The following is an 18,363-nucleotide window of genomic DNA, read 5'->3' as shown; positions in this document are numbered from 1 at the left end:
GATTCTAGACACATCCAGAAAATGACCATCTCTCAGAGGTGGAGAGGACTACTGGTCACCGATGTCAAAGGGAAAGGCAAGGGTGTCGTTGCCACCCGCAGATTTCAGACTGGTGAGGTGGTCTGTGATTACCATGGGAGGGTGATCACAGCCAAAGAGGGCCATCACATACACAAGAACACCAGTGAGGAGGAGACTGGACATATGTTATTTTATACAAATCAAAAAGGGCAGCCCATGTGCATTGATGCACATTCATCTTTTTGTGAGTGCCACCCCGAAAAGCAGACTGTTGGCAGGTTTATCAACCACGCAAAAGCAGAAGCCAACCTAAGGCCCAGGTTCTATGCTGTGGACACAGATGGGGAGGAAAAAGAAGTTATTCTTTTCCTCGCAACCAGGAACATTGAGGTCAATGAGGAACTCCTGTTTAATTAAGGTGCGGGCAAAAAGTCTTTTCGGGGAGAGGGCCTAGGCCTCGCTTGGCTCTCTTAGACTTTCTGCAGCCATCCACCTGGCCTGCATTTTCAAGGCCTGTATTCAAGTCTACAAGGACATTGTTAGACTTTGCTCTTTTTATTTGTACAGTATTGGTGCACTTTGTAAATGTAAGAAATCTTTGTACAGAAAACAATGAAGTGGAAGTGCTCAAACTTTATCTGTCTCATACCTTATTGTAAAGCTTAGATTCTCCTCTTTCCAACAATCGTCGGCTTTCCATCCTATCACAAACCTGTTGTTATTAACCAGACATTTATTGTGGTCAATTTTAGGCAGTTTTCCGTGCTGGGTCAGAGGTCAAATCTGGTCTCTATATTTAAGCTATTTCAGGATAGAATTATCTGATTTACTGGAGTAATACCTCATTGTGAAGCTTAGATTCTCTTCTTTCCAAAAGGTGTTGGCTTTCAATCCTATGACAAACCTCTTGTTATTAACCAGACATTTAATGTGGTCAATTTTAGGCAGCTTTCAGTGCTGGGTCAGAGGTCAAATCTGGTGTCTATATTTAAGCTGCTATTTCAAGATAGAATTATCTGATTTACTGGAGTAATTCTTCATTGTAAAGTTTAGATTCTCTTCTTTTAAACAAATGTTGGTTTTCCATCTCATCACAAACCTCTTGTTATTAACCAGACATTTAATGTGGTCAATTTTAGGCAGCTTTCAGTGTTGGGTCAGAGGTCAAATCTGGTCTCTATATTTAAGCTTTATCTGATGTAGTCAAGTAATACCTCATTGTAAAGTTTAGATTCTATTCTTTCCAACATGTGTTGGCTTTCCATCCTATAACAAAGCTCCTGTTATTAACCAGACATTTAATGTGGTCAATTTTAGGCAGCTTCCAGTGCTGGGTGAGAGGTCAAATCTGGTTCCCTATATATAAGCCGCTATTTCAGGATAGCATTATCTGATTTACTCAAGTAATACCTCATTGTAAAGTTTAGATTCTATTCTTTCCAACAAGTGTTGTCTTGCCATCCTATCACACACCTCTTATTATTAACTAGACATGTAATGTATTTCAGGATAGCATTATCTGATTTACTGGAGTAATACCTCATTGTTATAAACCAGAAATTTAATGTGGTCAATTTTAGGCAGCTTTCAGTGCTGGGTCAGAGGTCAAATCTGGTCTCTATATTTAAGCTGCTATTTCAGGATAGATTTATCTGATTTACTGGAGTAATACTTCATTGTAAAGCTTAGATTCTCTTCTATCCAACAAGTGTTGGCTTTCCATCCTATCACACATCTCCTGTTACTAACCAGACATTTAATGTGGTCAATTTTAGGCAGCTTTCAGAGCTGGGTCAGAGGTCAAATCTTGTCTCTATATTTAAGTTATTGCATGATAGTTTTCTGATTTACTGGAGTAATACCTCATTGTAAAACTTAGATTCTCTTCTTTCCAACAAGTGTTGCCTTTCATCCTATCAGAAACCTCCTGTTATTAACCAGACATTTAATGTGGTCAATTTTAGGCAGCTTTCGATGCTGGGTCAGATGTCAAGTCTGGTCTCTATATTTAAGCTGGTATTTCTGGCTAGCATTGTCTGATTTACTGGAGTAATACCTCGTTGTAAAGCTCATATTCAGAACAATACAAAGAGATCAACACTCGTAATGGTAAACCCTCTGGTGACTAGCAGCACGTTGTTGAATTCTGGTTACATTCAGCTGTTTTGAAAAGGCCATCAGGAAACCTGTATTTATGTTTTTACATATCCTCCTGTACTTCTACTGAACCTGCTTCAAATGAAACATGTTGTTCACTAGTTTAAAGCTTAGATTCTCCGTTTTCCAACAAGTGTTGGCTTTCCATCCTGTTTCACACCTCCTGTTATTAACCAGACATTTAATGTGGTCAATTTTAAGCATCTTTCAGTGATGGGTCAGAGGTCAAATTTGTTCTCTATATTTAAGCTGTTCCATGATAGCATTATCTGATTTACTGGAGTAATACCTCATTGTAAAGCTTAGATTCTTTTCTTTCCAGCAAGTGTTGTCTTTCCATCCTGTCACACACCTCCTGTTATTAACCAGACATTTAATGTGGTCAATTTTAGGCAGCTTTCAGAGCTGGGTCAGAGGTCAAATCTGGTTCTATATTTAAGCTGCTATTTCAGGATAACTTTATCTGATTTACTGGAGTAATACCTCATTGTAAAGCTTACATCCTATTCTTTCCAACAAGTGTTGCCTTTCCAACCTGTTTCACACCTCCTGTTATTAACCAGACATTTAATGTGGTCAATTTTAGGCAGCCTTCAGAGCTGTGTCAGAGGTCAAATCTGGTCTCTATATTTAAGCTATTTCATGATAGCATTATCTGATTTACTGGAGTAATACCTCATTGTAAAGCTTACATCCTATTCTTTCCAACAAGTGTTGCCTTTCCAACCTGTTTCACACCTCCTGTTATTAACCAGACATTTAATGTGGTCAATTTTAGGCAGCTTTCAGAGCTGGGTAATAGGTCAAATCTGGTCTCTATATTTAAGCTGGTATTTCTGGCTAGCATTATCTGATTTACTGGAGTAATACCTCATTGTAAAGCTTAGATCCTCTTCTTTCAAACAAGTGTTGGTTTTCCATCCTATCACACACCTCCTGTTATTAACCAGACATTTAATGTGGTCAATTTTAGGAAGCTTTCAGTGCTGGGTCAGAGATCAAATCTTCATTCATGAAGAATATGATGGATTTCATGTTAACATGTCATAAAGTTATCCGTTACACCTGAGAATGCAGTACTGTTCAATAGCGCTTTTTTGACGTTTCCAGCGCCTAAATCGGCTCTTTTCCTCGTTAAAGCTGTCTGTGTGTTTCCAAAATCTCAGCATTCACATTTGTCGGGATTTCTACACAGAACCCTTCAGGATAAGTTTTCCTGTCTATTTGAGTAGCATTCATGAAGAATATGATGGATTTCATGTTTACATGTCATAAAGATACCAGCTACACCTTAGAATGCGATACTGTTGAAAAGCGCTGTCAAGCGTCAGGATCTGCTCTAAGTCCTCGTCAGAAGCTTTCTCTGTGTCTGAGAACTGAGTTTTTGTCACTCATTGTCCTGTCTATACGGAACACTTCAGGATAGGTTTTCCTGTCTATTTGAGTAGCATTCATGAAGAATATGATGGATTTCATGTTTACATGTCATAAAGTTATCAGTTACACCTGAGAATGCAATACTGTTGAAAAGTGCTGTTTCCACGTTTCCAGCGTCTAAATCGGCTCTTTCCCTCGTTAAAGCTGTCTGTGTGTATCCAAAATCTGAGCATTCACATTTAGTGGGATTTCTACACAGAACACTTCAGGATAAGTTTTCCATTCTATTTGAGTAGCATTCATGAAGAATATGATGGCTTTCATGTTTACATGTCATAAAGATACCAGCTACACCTTAGAATGCGATACTGTTGAAAAGCGCTGTCAAGCGTCAGGATCTGCTCTAAGTCCTCGTCAGAAGCTTTCTCTGTGTCTGAGAACTGAGTTTTTGTCACTCATTGTCCTGTCTATACAGAACACTTCAGGATAGGTTTTCCTGTCTATTTGAGTAGCATTCATGAAGAATATGATGGATTTCATGTTTACATGTCATAAAGTTATCAGTTACACCTGAGAATGCAATACTGTTGAAAAGTGCTGTTTCCACGTTTCCAGCTTCTAAATCGGCTCTTTCCCTCGTTAAAGCTGTCTGTGTGTATCCAAAATCTGAGCATTCACATTTAGTGGGATTTCTACACAGAACACTTCAGGATAAGTTTTCCATTCTATTTGAGTAGCATTCATGAAGAATATGATGGATTTCATGTTTACATGTCATAAAGATACCAGCTACACCTTAGAATGCGATACTGTTGAAAAGCGCTGTCAAGCGTCAGGATCTGCTCTAAGTCCTCGTCACAAGCTTTCTCTGTGTCTGAGAACTGAGTTTTTGTCACTCATTGTCCTGTCTATACAGAACACTTCAGGATAGGTTTTCCTGTCTATTTGAGTAGCATTCATGAAGAATGTGATGGATTTCATGTTTACATGTCATAAAGTTATCAGTTACACCTGAGAATGCAATACTGTTGAAAAGTGCTGTTTCCACGTTTCCAGCGCCTAAATCGGCTCTTTCCCTCGTTAAAGCTGTCTGTGTGTATCCAAAATCTGAGCATTCACATTTAGTGGGATTTCTACACAGAACACTTCAGGATAAGTTTTCCATTTTATTTGAGTAGCATTCATGAAGAATATGATGGATTTCATGTTTACATGTCATAAAGATACCAGCTACACCTTAGAATGCGATACTGTTGAAAAGCGCTGTCAAGCGTCAGGATCTGCTCTAAGTCCTCGTCAGAAGCTTTCTCTGTGTCTGAGAACTGAGTTTTTGTCACTCATTGTCCTGTCTATACAGAACACTTCAGGATAGGTTTTCCTGTCTATTTGAGTAGCATTCATGAAGAATATGATGGATTTCATGTTTACATGTCATAAAGTTATCAGTTACACCTGAGAATGCAATACTGTTGAAAAGTGCTGTTTCCACGTTTCCAGCGTCTAAATCGGCTCTTTCCCTCGTTAAAGCTGTCTGTGTGTATCCAAAATCTGAGCATTCACATTTAGTGGGATTTCTACACAGAACACTTCAGGATAAGTTTTCCTGTCTATTTTGTAGCATTCATGAAGAATATGATGGATTTCATGTTTACATGTCATAAAGATACCAGCTACACCTTAGAATGCGATACTGTTGAAAAGCGCTGTCAAGCGTCAGGATCTGCTCTAAGTCCTCGTTAGAAGCTTTCTCTGTGTCTGAGAACTGAGTTTTTGTCACTCATTGTCCTGTCTATACAGAACACTTCAGGATAGGTTTTCCTGTCTATTTGAGTAGCATTCATGAAGAATATGATGGATTTCATGTTTACATGTCATAAAGTTATCAGTTACACCTGAGAATGCAATACTGTTGAAAAGTGCTGTTTCCACGTTTCCAGCGTCTAAATCGGCTCTTTCCCTCGTTAAAGCTGTCTGTGTGTATCCAAAATCTGAGCATTCACATTTAGTGGGATTTCTACACAAAACACTTCAGGATAAGTTTTCCTGTCTATTTTGTAGCATTCATGAAGAATATGATGGATTTCATCTTTACATGTCATAAAGATACCAGCTACACCTTAGAATGCGATACTGTTGAAAAGCGCTGTCAAGCGTCAGGATCTGCTCTAAGTCCTCGTCATAAGCTTTCTCTGTGTCTGAGAACTGAGTTTTTGTCACTCATTGTCCTGTCTATACAGAACACTTCAGGATAGGTTTTCCTGTCTATTTGAGTAGCATTCATGAAGAATATGATGGATTTCATGTTTACATGTCATAAAGTTATCAGTTACACCTGAGAATGCAATACTGTTGAAAAGTGCTGTTTCCACGTTTCCAGCGTCTAAATCGGCTCTTTCCCTCGTTAAAGCTGTCTGTGTGTATCCAAAATCTGAGCATTCACATTTAGTGGGATTTCTACACAGAACACTTCAGGATAAGTTTTCCTGTCTATTTTGTAGCATTCATGAAGAATATGATGGATTTCATGTTTACATGTCATAAAGATACCAGCTACACCTTAGAATGCGATACTGTTGAAAAGCGCTGTCAAGCGTCAGGATCTGCTCTAAGTCCTCGTTAGAAGCTTTCTCTGTGTCTGAGAACTGAGTTTTTGTCACTCATTGTCCTGTCTATACAGAACACTTCAGGATAGGTTTTCCTGTCTATTTGAGTAGCATTCATGAAGAATATGATGGATTTCATGTTTACATGTCATAAAGTTATCAGTTACACCTGAGAATGCAATACTGTTGAAAAGTGCTGTTTCCACGTTTCCAGCGTCTAAATCGGCTCTTTCCCTCGTTAAAGCTGTCTGTGTGTATCCAAAATCTGAGCATTCACATTTAGTGGGATTTCTACACAGAACACTTCAGGATAAGTTTTCCTGTCTATTTTGTAGCATTCATGAAGAATATGATGGATTTCATCTTTACATGTCATAAAGATACCAGCTACACCTTAGAATGCGATACTGTTGAAAAGCGCTGTCAAGCGTCAGGATCTGCTCTAAGTCCTCGTCAGAAGCTTTCTCTGTGTCTGAGAACTGAGTTTTTGTCACTCATTGTCCTGTCTATACAGAACACTTCAGGATAGGTTTTCCTGTCTATTTGAGTAGCATTCATGAAGAATATGATGGATTTCATGTTTACATGTCATAAAGTTATCAGTTACACCTGAGAATGCAATACTGTTGAAAAGTGCTGTTTCCACGTTTCCAGCGTATAAATCGGCTCTTTCCCTCGTTAAAGCTGTCTGTGTGTATCCAAAATCTGAGCATTCACATTTAGTGGGATTTCTACACAGAACACTTCAGGATAGGTTTTCCTGTCTATTTGAGTAGCATTCATGAAGAATATGATGGATTTCATGTTTACATGTCATAAAGTTATCAGTTACACCTGAGAATGCAATAGTGTTGAAAAGTGCTGTTTCCACGTTTCCAGCGTCTAAATCGGCTCTTTCCCTCGTTAAAGCTGTCTGTGTGTATCCAAAATCTGAGCATTCACATTCAGTGGGATTTCTACACAGAACACTTCAGGATAAGTTTTCCTGTCTATTTTGTAGCATTCATGAAGAATATGATGGATTTCATGTTTACATGTCATAAAGATACCAGCTAGAATGCGATACTGTTGAAAAGCGCTGTCAAGCGTCAGGATCTGCTCTAAGTCCTCGTCAGAAGCTTTCTCTGTGTCTGAGAACTGAGTTTTTGTCACTCATTGTCCTGTCTATACAGAACACTTCAGGATAGGTTTTCCTGTCTATTTGAGTAGCATTCATGAAGAATATGATGGATTTCATGTTTACATGTCATAAAGTTATCAGTTACACCTGAGAATGCAATACTGTTGAAAAGTGCTGTTTCCACGTTTCCAGCGTCTAAATCGGCTCTTTCCCTCGTTAAAGCTGTCTGTGTGTATCCAAAATCTGAGCATTCACATTTAGTGGGATTTCTACACAGAACACTTCAGGATAAGTTTTCCTGTCTATTTGAGTAGCATTCATGAAGAATATGATGGATTTCATGTTTACATGTCATAACGATACCAGCTACACCTTAGAATGCGATACTGTTGAAAAGCGCTGTCAAGCGTCAGGATCTGCTCTAAGTCCTCGTCAGAAGCTTTCTCTGTGTCTGAGAACTGAGTTTTTGTCACTCATTGTCCTGTCTATACAGAACACTTCAGGATAGGTTTTGCTGTCTATTTGAGTAGCATTCATGAAGAATATGATGGATTTCATGTTTACATGTCATAAAGTTATCAGTTACACCTGAGAATGCAATACTGTTGAAAAGTGCTGTTTCCACGTTTCCAGCGTCTAAATCGGCTCTTTCCCTCGTTAAAGCTGTCTGTGTGTATCCAAAATCTGAGCATTCACATTTAGTGGGATTTCTACACAGAACACTTCAGGATAAGTTTTCCTGTCTATTTTGTAGCATTCATGAAGAATATGATGGATTTCATGTTTACATGTCATAAAGATACCAGCTACACCTTAGAATGCGATACTGTTGAAAAGCGCTGTCAAGCGTCAGGATCTGCTCTAAGTCCTCGTCAGAAGCTTTCTCTGTGTCTGAGAACTGAGTTTTTGTCACTCATTGTCCTGTCTATACAGAACACTTCATGATAGGTTTTCCTGTCTATTTGAGTAGCATTCATGAAGAATATGATGGATTTCATGTTTACATGTCGTAAAGTTATTAGTTACACCTGAGAATGCAATACTGTTGAAAAGTGCTGTTTCCACGTTTCCAGCGTCTAAATCGGCTCTTTCCCTCGTTAAAGCTGTCTGTGTGTATCCAAAATCTGAGCATTCACATTTAGTGGGATTTCTACACAGAACACTTCAGGATTAGTTTTCCTGTCTATTTGAGTAGCATTCATGAAGAATATGATGGATTTCATGTTTACATGTCATAAAGATACCAGCTACACCTTAGAATGCGATACTGTTGAAAAGCGCTGTCAAGCGTCAGGATCTGCTCTAAGTCCTCGTCAGAAGCTTTCTCTGTGTCTGAGAACTGAGTTTTTGTCACTCATTGTCCTGTCTATACAGAACACTTCAGGATAGGTTTTGCTGTCTATTTGAGTAGCATTCATGAAGAATATGATGGATTTCATGTTTACATGTCATAAAGTTATCAGTTACACCTGAGAATGCAATACTGTTGAAAAGTGCTGTTTCCACGTTTCCAGCGTCTAAATCGGCTCTTTCCCTCGTTAAAGCTGTCTGTGTGTATCCAAAATCTGAGCATTCACATTTAGTGGGATTTCTACACAGAACACTTCAGGATAAGTTTTCCTGTCTATTTTGTAGCATTCATGAAGAATATGATGGATTTCATGTTTACATGTCATAAAGATACCAGCTACACCTTAGAATGCGATACTGTTGAAAAGCGCTGTCAAGCGTCAGGATCTGCTCTAAGTCCTCGTCAGAAGCTTTCTCTGTGTCTGAGAACTGAGTTTTTGTCACTCATTGTCCTGTCTATACAGAACACTTCAGGATAGGTTTTCCTGTCTATTTGAGTAGCATTCATGAAGAATATGATGGATTTCATGTTTACATGTCATAAAGTTATCAGTTACACCTGAGAATGCAATACTGTTGAAAAGTGCTGTTTCCACGTTTCCAGCGTCTAAATTGGCTCTTTCCCTCGTTAAAGCTGTCTGTGTGTATCCAAAATCTGAGCATTCACATTTAGTGGGATCTCTACACAGAACACTTCAGGATAGGTTTTCCTGTCTATTTGAGTAGCATTCATGAAGAATATGATGGATTTCATGTTTACATGTCATAAAGTTATCAGTTACACCTGAGAATGCAATACTGTTGAAAAGTGCTGTTTCCACGTTTCCAGCGTCTAAATCGGCTCTTTCCCTCGTTAAAGCTGTCTGTGTGTATCCAAAATCTGAGCATTCACATTTAGTGGGATTTCTACACAGAACACGTCAGGATAAGTTTTCCTGTCTATTTTGTAGCATTCATGAAGAATATGATGGATTTCATGTTTACATGTCATAAAGATACCAGCGAGTAGCATTCATGAAGAATATGATGGATTTCATGTTTACATGTCATAACGATACCAGCTACACCTTAGAATGCGATACTGTTGAAAAGCGCTGTCAAGCGTCAGGATCTGCTCTAAGTCCTCGTCAGAAGCTTTCTCTGTGTCTGAGAACTGAGTTTTTGTCACTCATTGTCCTGTCTATACAGAACACTTCAGGATAGGTTTTGCTGTCTATTTGAGTAGCATTCATGAAGAATATGATGGATTTCATGTTTACATGTCATAAAGTTATCAGTTACACCTGAGAATGCAATACTGTTGAAAAGTGCTGTTTCCACGTTTCCAGCGTCTAAATCGGCTCTTTCCCTCGTTAAAGCTGTCTGTGTGTATCCAAAATCTGAGCATTCACATTTAGTGGGATTTCTACACAGAACACTTCAGGATAAGTTTTCCTGTCTATTTTGTAGCATTCATGAAGAATATGATGGATTTCATGTTTACATGTCATAAAGATACCAGCTACACCTTAGAATGCGATACTGTTGAAAAGCGCTGTCAAGCGTCAGGATCTGCTCTAAGTCCTCGTCAGAAGCTTTCTCTGTGTCTGAGAACTGAGTTTTTGTCACTCATTGTCCTGTCTATACAGAACACTTCATGATAGGTTTTCCTGTCTATTTGAGTAGCATTCATGAAGAATATGATGGATTTCATGTTTACATGTCGTAAAGTTATTAGTTACACCTGAGAATGCAATACTGTTGAAAAGTGCTGTTTCCACGTTTCCAGCGTCTAAATCGGCTCTTTCCCTCGTTAAAGCTGTCTGTGTGTATCCAAAATCTGAGCATTCACATTTAGTGGGATTTCTACACAGAACACTTCAGGATAAGTTTTCCTGTCTATTTGAGTAGCATTCATGAAGAATATGATGGATTTCATGTTTACATGTCATAAAGATACCAGCTACACCTTAGAATGCGATACTGTTGAAAAGCGCTGTCAAGCGTCAGGATCTGCTCTAAGTCCTCGTCAGAAGCTTTCTCTGTGTCTGAGAACTGAGTTTTTGTCACTCATTGTCCTGTCTATACAGAACACTTCAGGATAGGTTTTGCTGTCTATTTGAGTAGCATTCATGAAGAATATGATGGATTTCATGTTTACATGTCATAAAGTTATCAGTTACACCTGAGAATGCAATACTGTTGAAAAGTGCTGTTTCCACGTTTCCAGCGTCTAAATCGGCTCTTTCCCTCGTTAAAGCTGTCTGTGTGTATCCAAAATCTGAGCATTCACATTTAGTGGGATTTCTACACAGAACACTTCAGGATAAGTTTTCCTGTCTATTTGAGTAGCATTCATGAAGAATATGATGGATTTCATGTTTACATGTCATAAAGATACCAGCTAGAATGCGATACTGTTGAAAAGCGCTGTCAAGCGTCAGGATCTGCTCTAAGTCCTCGTCAGAAGCTTTCTCTGTGTCTGAGAACTGAGTTTTTGTCACTCATTGTCCTGTCTATACAGAACACTTCAGGATAGGTTTTCCTGTCTATTTGAGTAGCATTCATGAAGAATATGATGGATTTCATGTTTACATGTCATAAAGTTATCAGTTACACCTGAGAATGCAATACTGTTGAAAAGTGCTGTTTCCACGTTTCCAGCGCCTAAATCGGCTCTTTCCCTCGTTAAAGCTGTCTGTGTGTATCCAAAATCTGAGCATTCACATTTAGTGGGATTTCTACACAGAACACTTCAGGATAAGTTTTCCATTTTATTTGAGTAGCATTCATGAAGAATATGATGGATTTCATGTTTACATGTCATAAAGATACCAGCTACACCTTAGAATGCGATACTGTTGAAAAGCGCTGTCAAGCGTCAGGATCTGCTCTAAGTCCTCGTCAGAAGCTTTCTCTGTGTCTGAGAACTGAGTTTTTGTCACTCATTGTCCTGTCTATACAGAACACTTCAGGATAGGTTTTCCTGTCTATTTGAGTAGCATTCATGAAGAATATGATGGATTTCATGTTTACATGTCATAAAGTTATCAGTTACACCTGAGAATGCAATACTGTTGAAAAGTGCTGTTTCCACGTTTCCAGCGTCTAAATCGGCTCTTTCCCTCGTTAAAGCTGTCTGTGTGTATCCAAAATCTGAGCATTCACATTTAGTGGGATTTCTACACAGAACACTTCAGGATAAGTTTTCCTGTCTATTTTGTAGCATTCATGAAGAATATGATGGATTTCATGTTTACATGTCATAAAGATACCAGCTACACCTTAGAATGCGATACTGTTGAAAAGCGCTGTCAAGCGTCAGGATCTGCTCTAAGTCCTCGTTAGAAGCTTTCTCTGTGTCTGAGAACTGAGTTTTTGTCACTTATTGTCCTGTCTATACAGAAGACTTCAGGATAGGTTTTCCTGTCTATTTGAGTAGCATTCATGAAGAATATGATGGATTTCATGTTTACATGTCATAAAGTTATCAGTTACACCTGAGAATGCAATACTGTTGAAAAGTGCTGTTTCCACGTTTCCAGCGTCTAAATCGGCTCTTTCCCTCGTTAAAGCTGTCTGTGTGTATCCAAAATCTGAGCATTCACATTTAGTGGGATTTCTACACAGAACACTTCAGGATAAGTTTTCCTGTCTATTTTGTAGCATTCATGAAGAATATGATGGATTTCATCTTTACATGTCATAAAGATACCAGCTACACCTTAGAATGCGATACTGTTGAAAAGCGCTGTCAAGCGTCAGGATCTGCTCTAAGTCCTCGTCAGAAGCTTTCTCTGTGTCTGAGAACTGAGTTTTTGTCACTCATTGTCCTGTCTATACAGAACACTTCAGGATAGGTTTTCCTGTCTATTTGAGTAGCATTCATGAAGAATATGATGGATTTCATGTTTACATGTCATAAAGTTATCAGTTACACCTGAGAATGCAATACTGTTGAAAAGTGCTGTTTCCACGTTTCCAGCATATAAATCGGCTCTTTCCCTCGTTAAAGCTGTCTGTGTGTATCCAAAATCTGAGCATTCACATTTAGTGGGATTTCTACACAGAACACTTCAGGATAGGTTTTCCTGTCTATTTGAGTAGCATTCATGAAGAATATGATGGATTTCATGTTTACATGTCATAAAGTTATCAGTTACACCTGAGAATGCAATACTGTTGAAAAGTGCTGTTTCCACGTTTCCAGCGTCTAAATCGGCTCTTTCCCTCGTTAAAGCTGTCTGTGTGTATCCAAAATCTGAGCATTCACATTTAGTGGGATTTCTACACAGAACACTTCAGGATAAGTTTTCCTGTCTATTTGAGTAGCATTCATGAAGAATATGATGGATTTCATGTTTACATGTCATAAAGATACCAGCTACACCTTAGAATGCGATACTGTTGAAAAGCGCTGTCAAGCGTCAGGATCTGCTCTAAGTCCTCGTCAGAAGCTTTCTCTGTGTCTGAGAACTGAGTTTTTGTCACTCATTGTCCTGTCTATACAGAACACTTCAGGATAGGTTTTCCTGTCTATTTGAGGAGCATTCATGAAGAATAAGATGTATTTCAAGTTTACATGTCATAAAGTTATCAGTTACACCTGAGCATGCAATACTGTTCAACAGAATGCAATACAACTTGTCTTCATCATGGCCACTTCTGGTCAATTGAAACCCATGAAAATTACCTTTTTTAATTCCTTGTTATTTACAGTATTAAATCATACAATTTAGTTAAAATTGCTTTCATTCTAAACTCAACACTTAAAAATTGTAGTTTTTAATGTTTTCTGCCAGATTCAGTCATTTCTCCATTTTTTGCCAAGGGAGAAATTTCATCTAATATTCTAAGTTTCCAATATGGGTCTATGATGGCATACTGCTCTACAATGGAGCGAATGAATGACACAATTTTGACATAGGTGTGATCTTTAGGATAGCAGATAATGGTTTGACTCAGGCAGCAATAAAAAAAAATCACAGGGCATCTTGCAGAGTTCAAAGATGCAGCTGCAGGGTAAACAAAAAGCAACTCTGGCATTGTTTGTAAATCTGTCCTGGAGTTTATGCAGGTGCAGTTAATACTAAGGCTGTAAGTAAGCCTATCAGCTTCCAGATCATTTTTTCTCTGGCAAGGTGGTAAGAAGGTCATATAAGGGGTGAGTACGCTGGACAAGTTTTCCTGTCTATTTGAGTAGCATTCATGAAGGATATGATGGATTTCATGTTTACATGTCATAAAGTTATCAGTTACACCTGAGAATGCAATACTGTTCAATAGCGCTGTTAAGCGTCAGGATCGGCTCTAATTCCTCGTTAGAAGCTTTTCAAGAAACCTCTTGTTATTAACCAGACATTTAATGTGGTCAATTTTAGGCAGTTTTCAGAGTTGGATCAGAGGTTCAGAAGTTAGAATTCAAAGGTGATTCACTTAAACTGAGAATTTAGATGGAAGGATATTTTGATTACACTTATAGTTTGAAAATAAAAACTTCATTTGTCAGAGTTAGAATTCAAAGGTGATTCACTTAAGCTGAGAACTTACAGCACACATGTTGATTCTCCCCAGATAAGGGAGGCTGTCAATTCAATTTAAAACAGGTTATTTCTTCTGGTGGACTAAATTAACTTTGGGAGAGGATCTTTGCATATTTTATTTTCCACAGTATCTTTTTCAGTTTTAGTAATACAGATTGTTCAGTACACAATGTTTCATTAGAGAAAGTCCATGAAATACGGTTTTAAAAGTCATTCTAGAATATCTGTTTTTATGTTTCAGTCAGAGTGAAGAAGAGTAAGAAGAAGAAGTAAGTTAAACTGTTTCCTTTTTTATTTTGATTACACTTATAGTTTGAGGCGAGCCCCGAGCTTGAAAATAAAAACTTAATTTATCAAAGGTCAAATTCGTGGGTGATTCACTTAAGCTGAGATTTTTGAGCATATATGTTGATTCACTCCAAATAAGGGAGTCAAAAGAGGGAAGTTCATGAGTACATCAAATGTCTGGTTAATAACAGGAGCTGTGTGATAGGATGGAAAGGCAAACATTTTTGGAAAGAGGAGTATTTAAGCTTTACAGTGAGGTATTACTCCAGTAAATCAGATAATGGTATCCTGTAAATATCAGCTTAAATATAGAGACCAGATTTGACCTCTGACCCAGCTCTGAATGCTGCCTAAAATTGACCACATTAAATGTCTGGTTAATAACAGGAGGTTTGTGATAGGATGGAAAGCCAACACTTGTTGGAAAGAGGAGAATATAAGCTTTACAGTGAGGTATTACTCCAGTAAATCAGATAATGCTATCATTAAATAGCTTAAATATAGAAACCAGATATGCCATCCTGCCCAGCTCTGAATGCTGCCTAAAATTGACCACATTAAATGTCTGGTTAATAACAGGAGGTTTGTGATAGGATGGAAAGCCAACACTTGTTGGAAAGAGGAGAATCTAAGCTTTACAGTGATGTATTACTCCAGTAAATCAGATAATGCTATCCTGTAAATATCAGCTTAAATATAGAGACCAGATTTGACCTCTGACCCAGCTCTGAAAGCTGCCTAAAATGGAACTCATTAAATGTCTGTTTAATAACAGTAGGATTGTGATAGGATGGAAAGCCAACAATTGTTGGAAAGAGGAGAATCTAAGCTTTACAATGAGGTATTACTCCAGTTAATAACAGTTATTCTTCCTGCACTAAGTGTTGCAGGGAGTACCATGACCACGAAAAATCGAATGGGGTACCATGACCACGAGATACAAAACGGGGTACCATGACCATGAAATACAAAACGGGGTACCAGGGGCCAAATCCTCCAAGGGTTTTAGGGGGGACCCCCAGGCGGTGTCTAATGTGAATAACTCCACATTGCAGTGGTTTTTCAGCCTTCCATTCCTGGTTCAATTTTCAGCACGGGTGGTGTTCGCGAGCTCGCGACAATCCCAAAAATTGAAATAAATTCATAAAAATTCACAGGAGCGTCCGACATGCACAAGGACAGTCTCCTTAGACTCGGGGCATCACACCGCACGCGTGGACGCCCATTTCATGTACGTGCGCTCGCCGCTTCATATGAATTATGAAGGTTCCCCAAGTGTGTCAGCTCCAGTTCGGACTGCCCAGAAATACGCTGAACCTATGTAAAATGGTCCGAGGGACTTGAAATTTGCTGTGTGTGCTACAAATGCCCAATGCCGACAGAACTCGAAATCATTTTTGAGTTCATAGCTCGATTAGGCGAGTTGTGGACACGCCGTATGCATAGACTGCATAATCCATAATGTTCCCCAACAAGTTTTTCCATACAAAATTTTTTATCCCATCAGAATCGCCTTGAAAAGTTATGAATTATGATATTAAAATCGCTTTTGGGAGACTTTATGGGGACAGGCTGTTGAGCCACCCCTTCTCACCCCTTCCTCGGTCAAAAAAAAGACAGCGCTTTAAAGAACCGGTATACACTGCCCAGCACCCAGAGAGGTACCCCTTCAAATTGTTATTTCAAAAATATTGGCTGTATGAAATAATAATTTAAGGTTTGATTGTGTTGTAAATTGTGATTTCATTTTAACAAATGTTATTCTCTTACAGGCTCCAGCCACTGAGACAGTTCAAGCTTCAGTCCCTGTCCAGAATCCCACTGCAGTGTGTGCCTCTGTGCCTGTAAGTAATATATCATTTCCCCAGCAAGGTTTTATTCCTGCCCCTGGGTCACTCTGAGGTATTCTGAATGAATGAAAGAAAGATGCTGCTCCAGTGAAAATGTTCATGTCAGAAGTGAGATTCGAACCCACACCTCCAGAGGAGACTGCGACCTGGACACAGCGCCTTAGACCGCTCGGCCATCCTGACTATATTAGCCATTGCTGACACTACTTTCCGACAACATGTCAGCCATGTTCACTTTGTTGCTGGTTGTCACTTGCAGAGCAAGTCTATAAGCATTTTATCCGTATTTACTGAACTGCCACAGGCTTTAATCCCAACACTCTGAATGCCTGTTAAATCTTTTATCTGTAACTCCTGGATTTTTGCGTTTCATTTGTTCCATTACTTTCAGCAATAATGTCACAAACTCGCCACAAGATTGATACTAATTGCAATGCATAATCTTGGTGGTTCATGTGTCGAAGTCTCCCACTATAGTCTGATACAGTCGTGGTTCCATGGTGTAATGGTTAGCACTCTGGACTCTGAATCCAGCGATCCGAGTTCAAATCTCGGTGGGACCTGGTTTTGGGAAGTTTAACAGGCACTAAAGGGGCAGTTAACAGCAGATGGTAATGGATGAACATATGACCGATAAAGCAGGTAACTATTATACGTGGAGAATAATGCTATCATAAGATCGTTGACATCTAAAAGGTGAAAAGACCTCGAGATGTTTCCCCTGAAAAGATCTCTCCACAGGATTCCCAAACTGTCCATGTGTAATGACGTGAAGAGTCCTTTGTTTGAAGGGGATGAATCTAGTGAATGTGATTGGCCATGATTATCACAAGCTGTAACATGCCCATGTGGAATGTGGGTTATGAAAAAGTTTTCTATCTGATCCCAGCCCATTTCCAGGTGTGCCAGGTGCTGCTACGCACAAAAGTGCTCATTGCACATCTTCAGCAAACTGGACAGGGTTCACTTGACTTCGCTGCCAGATTAAGAAATGAAAGCCCTAAATGACTACATCTTGAAATGTCTAAACAGCCGAACCGTGCACAATCCCACCCTATTTCCAAGTGCTCTACGCGCTGCTAGGCACAGACACCCCAAGTGCTCATGGCACATCCTTAGCGAACTGGGCAAGGAACACCTGTCTTCACTCTGTCGCACTGGCGGATTAGGAGATGAAATCCCTAAGTACTACGTCTGGAAACGCGTAAGCTGGTGATCCGTGTATGAGGAAAACTCGGGAGCTCAACTGTTTTGGACATCATCTCTACAATGTTACAGTTCAGATGCTGCTCCTGTTAAAATGTTCATGTCAGAAGTGGGATTCGAACCCACACCTCCAGAGGAGACTGCGACCTGGACACAGCGCCTTAGACCGCTCGGCCATCCTGACTATATTAGCCATTGCTGACACTACTTTCCGACAACATGTCAGCCATGTTCACTTTGTTGCTGGTTGTCACTTGCAGAGCAAGTCTATAAGCATTTTATCCGTATTTACTGAACTGCCACAGGCTTTAATCCCAACACTCTGAATGCCTGTTAAATCTTTTATCTGTAACTCCTGGATTTTTGCGTTTCATTTGTTCCATTACTTTCAGCAATAATGTCACAAACTCGCCACAAGATTGATACTAATTGCAATGCATAATCTTGGTGGTTCATGTGTCGAAGTCTCCCACTATAGTCTGATACAGTCGTGGTTCCATGGTGTAATGGTTAGCACTCTGGACTCTGAATCCAGCGATCCGAGTTCAAATCTCGGTGGGACCTGGTTTTGGGAAGTTTAACAGGCACTAAAGGGGCAGTTAACAGCAGATGGTAATGGATGAACATATGACCGATAAAGCAGGTAACTATTATACGTGGAGAATAATGCTATCATAAGATCGTTGACATCTAAAAGGTGAAAAGACCTCGAGATGTTTCCCCTGAAAAGATCTCTCCACAGGATTCCCAAACTGTCCATGTGTAATGACGTGAAGAGTCCTTTGTTTGAAGGGGATGAATCTAGTGAATGTGATTGGCCATGATTATCACAAGCTGTAACATGCCCATGTGGAATGTGGGTTATGAAA

At 39.3% G+C, this 18,363-nt stretch overlaps 4 non-coding genes across 4 annotated transcripts; 2 read left to right on the top strand and 2 right to left on the bottom strand.

The window, feature by feature from the left end:
- Positions 1 to 16,388: 16,388 nt before the first annotated feature.
- trnal-cag (transfer RNA leucine (anticodon CAG)) lies at positions 16,389 to 16,471 on the bottom strand. The gene has a single exon. It is a non-coding gene; the product is annotated as a tRNA-Leu (tRNA).
- Positions 16,472 to 16,779: 308 nt separating this feature from the next.
- trnaq-cug (transfer RNA glutamine (anticodon CUG)) lies at positions 16,780 to 16,851 on the top strand. The gene has a single exon. It is a non-coding gene; the product is annotated as a tRNA-Gln (tRNA).
- A 744-nt stretch (positions 16,852 to 17,595) lies between these two features.
- Positions 17,596 to 17,678, bottom strand: trnal-cag (transfer RNA leucine (anticodon CAG)). The gene has a single exon. It is a non-coding gene; the product is annotated as a tRNA-Leu (tRNA).
- A 308-nt stretch (positions 17,679 to 17,986) lies between these two features.
- On the top strand, positions 17,987 to 18,058 carry trnaq-cug (transfer RNA glutamine (anticodon CUG)). The gene has a single exon. It is a non-coding gene; the product is annotated as a tRNA-Gln (tRNA).
- Positions 18,059 to 18,363: the final 305 nt, after the last annotated feature.

This window comes from Seriola aureovittata, chromosome 22, assembly GCF_021018895.1.
Source record: "Seriola aureovittata isolate HTS-2021-v1 ecotype China chromosome 22, ASM2101889v1, whole genome shotgun sequence".
In the NCBI taxonomy this organism is placed as follows: domain Eukaryota; kingdom Metazoa; phylum Chordata; class Actinopteri; order Carangiformes; family Carangidae; genus Seriola; species Seriola aureovittata.
The sequence above is the reverse complement of the archived record's forward strand: the minus strand, read 5'-3'. Positions and strand labels throughout refer to the sequence as shown.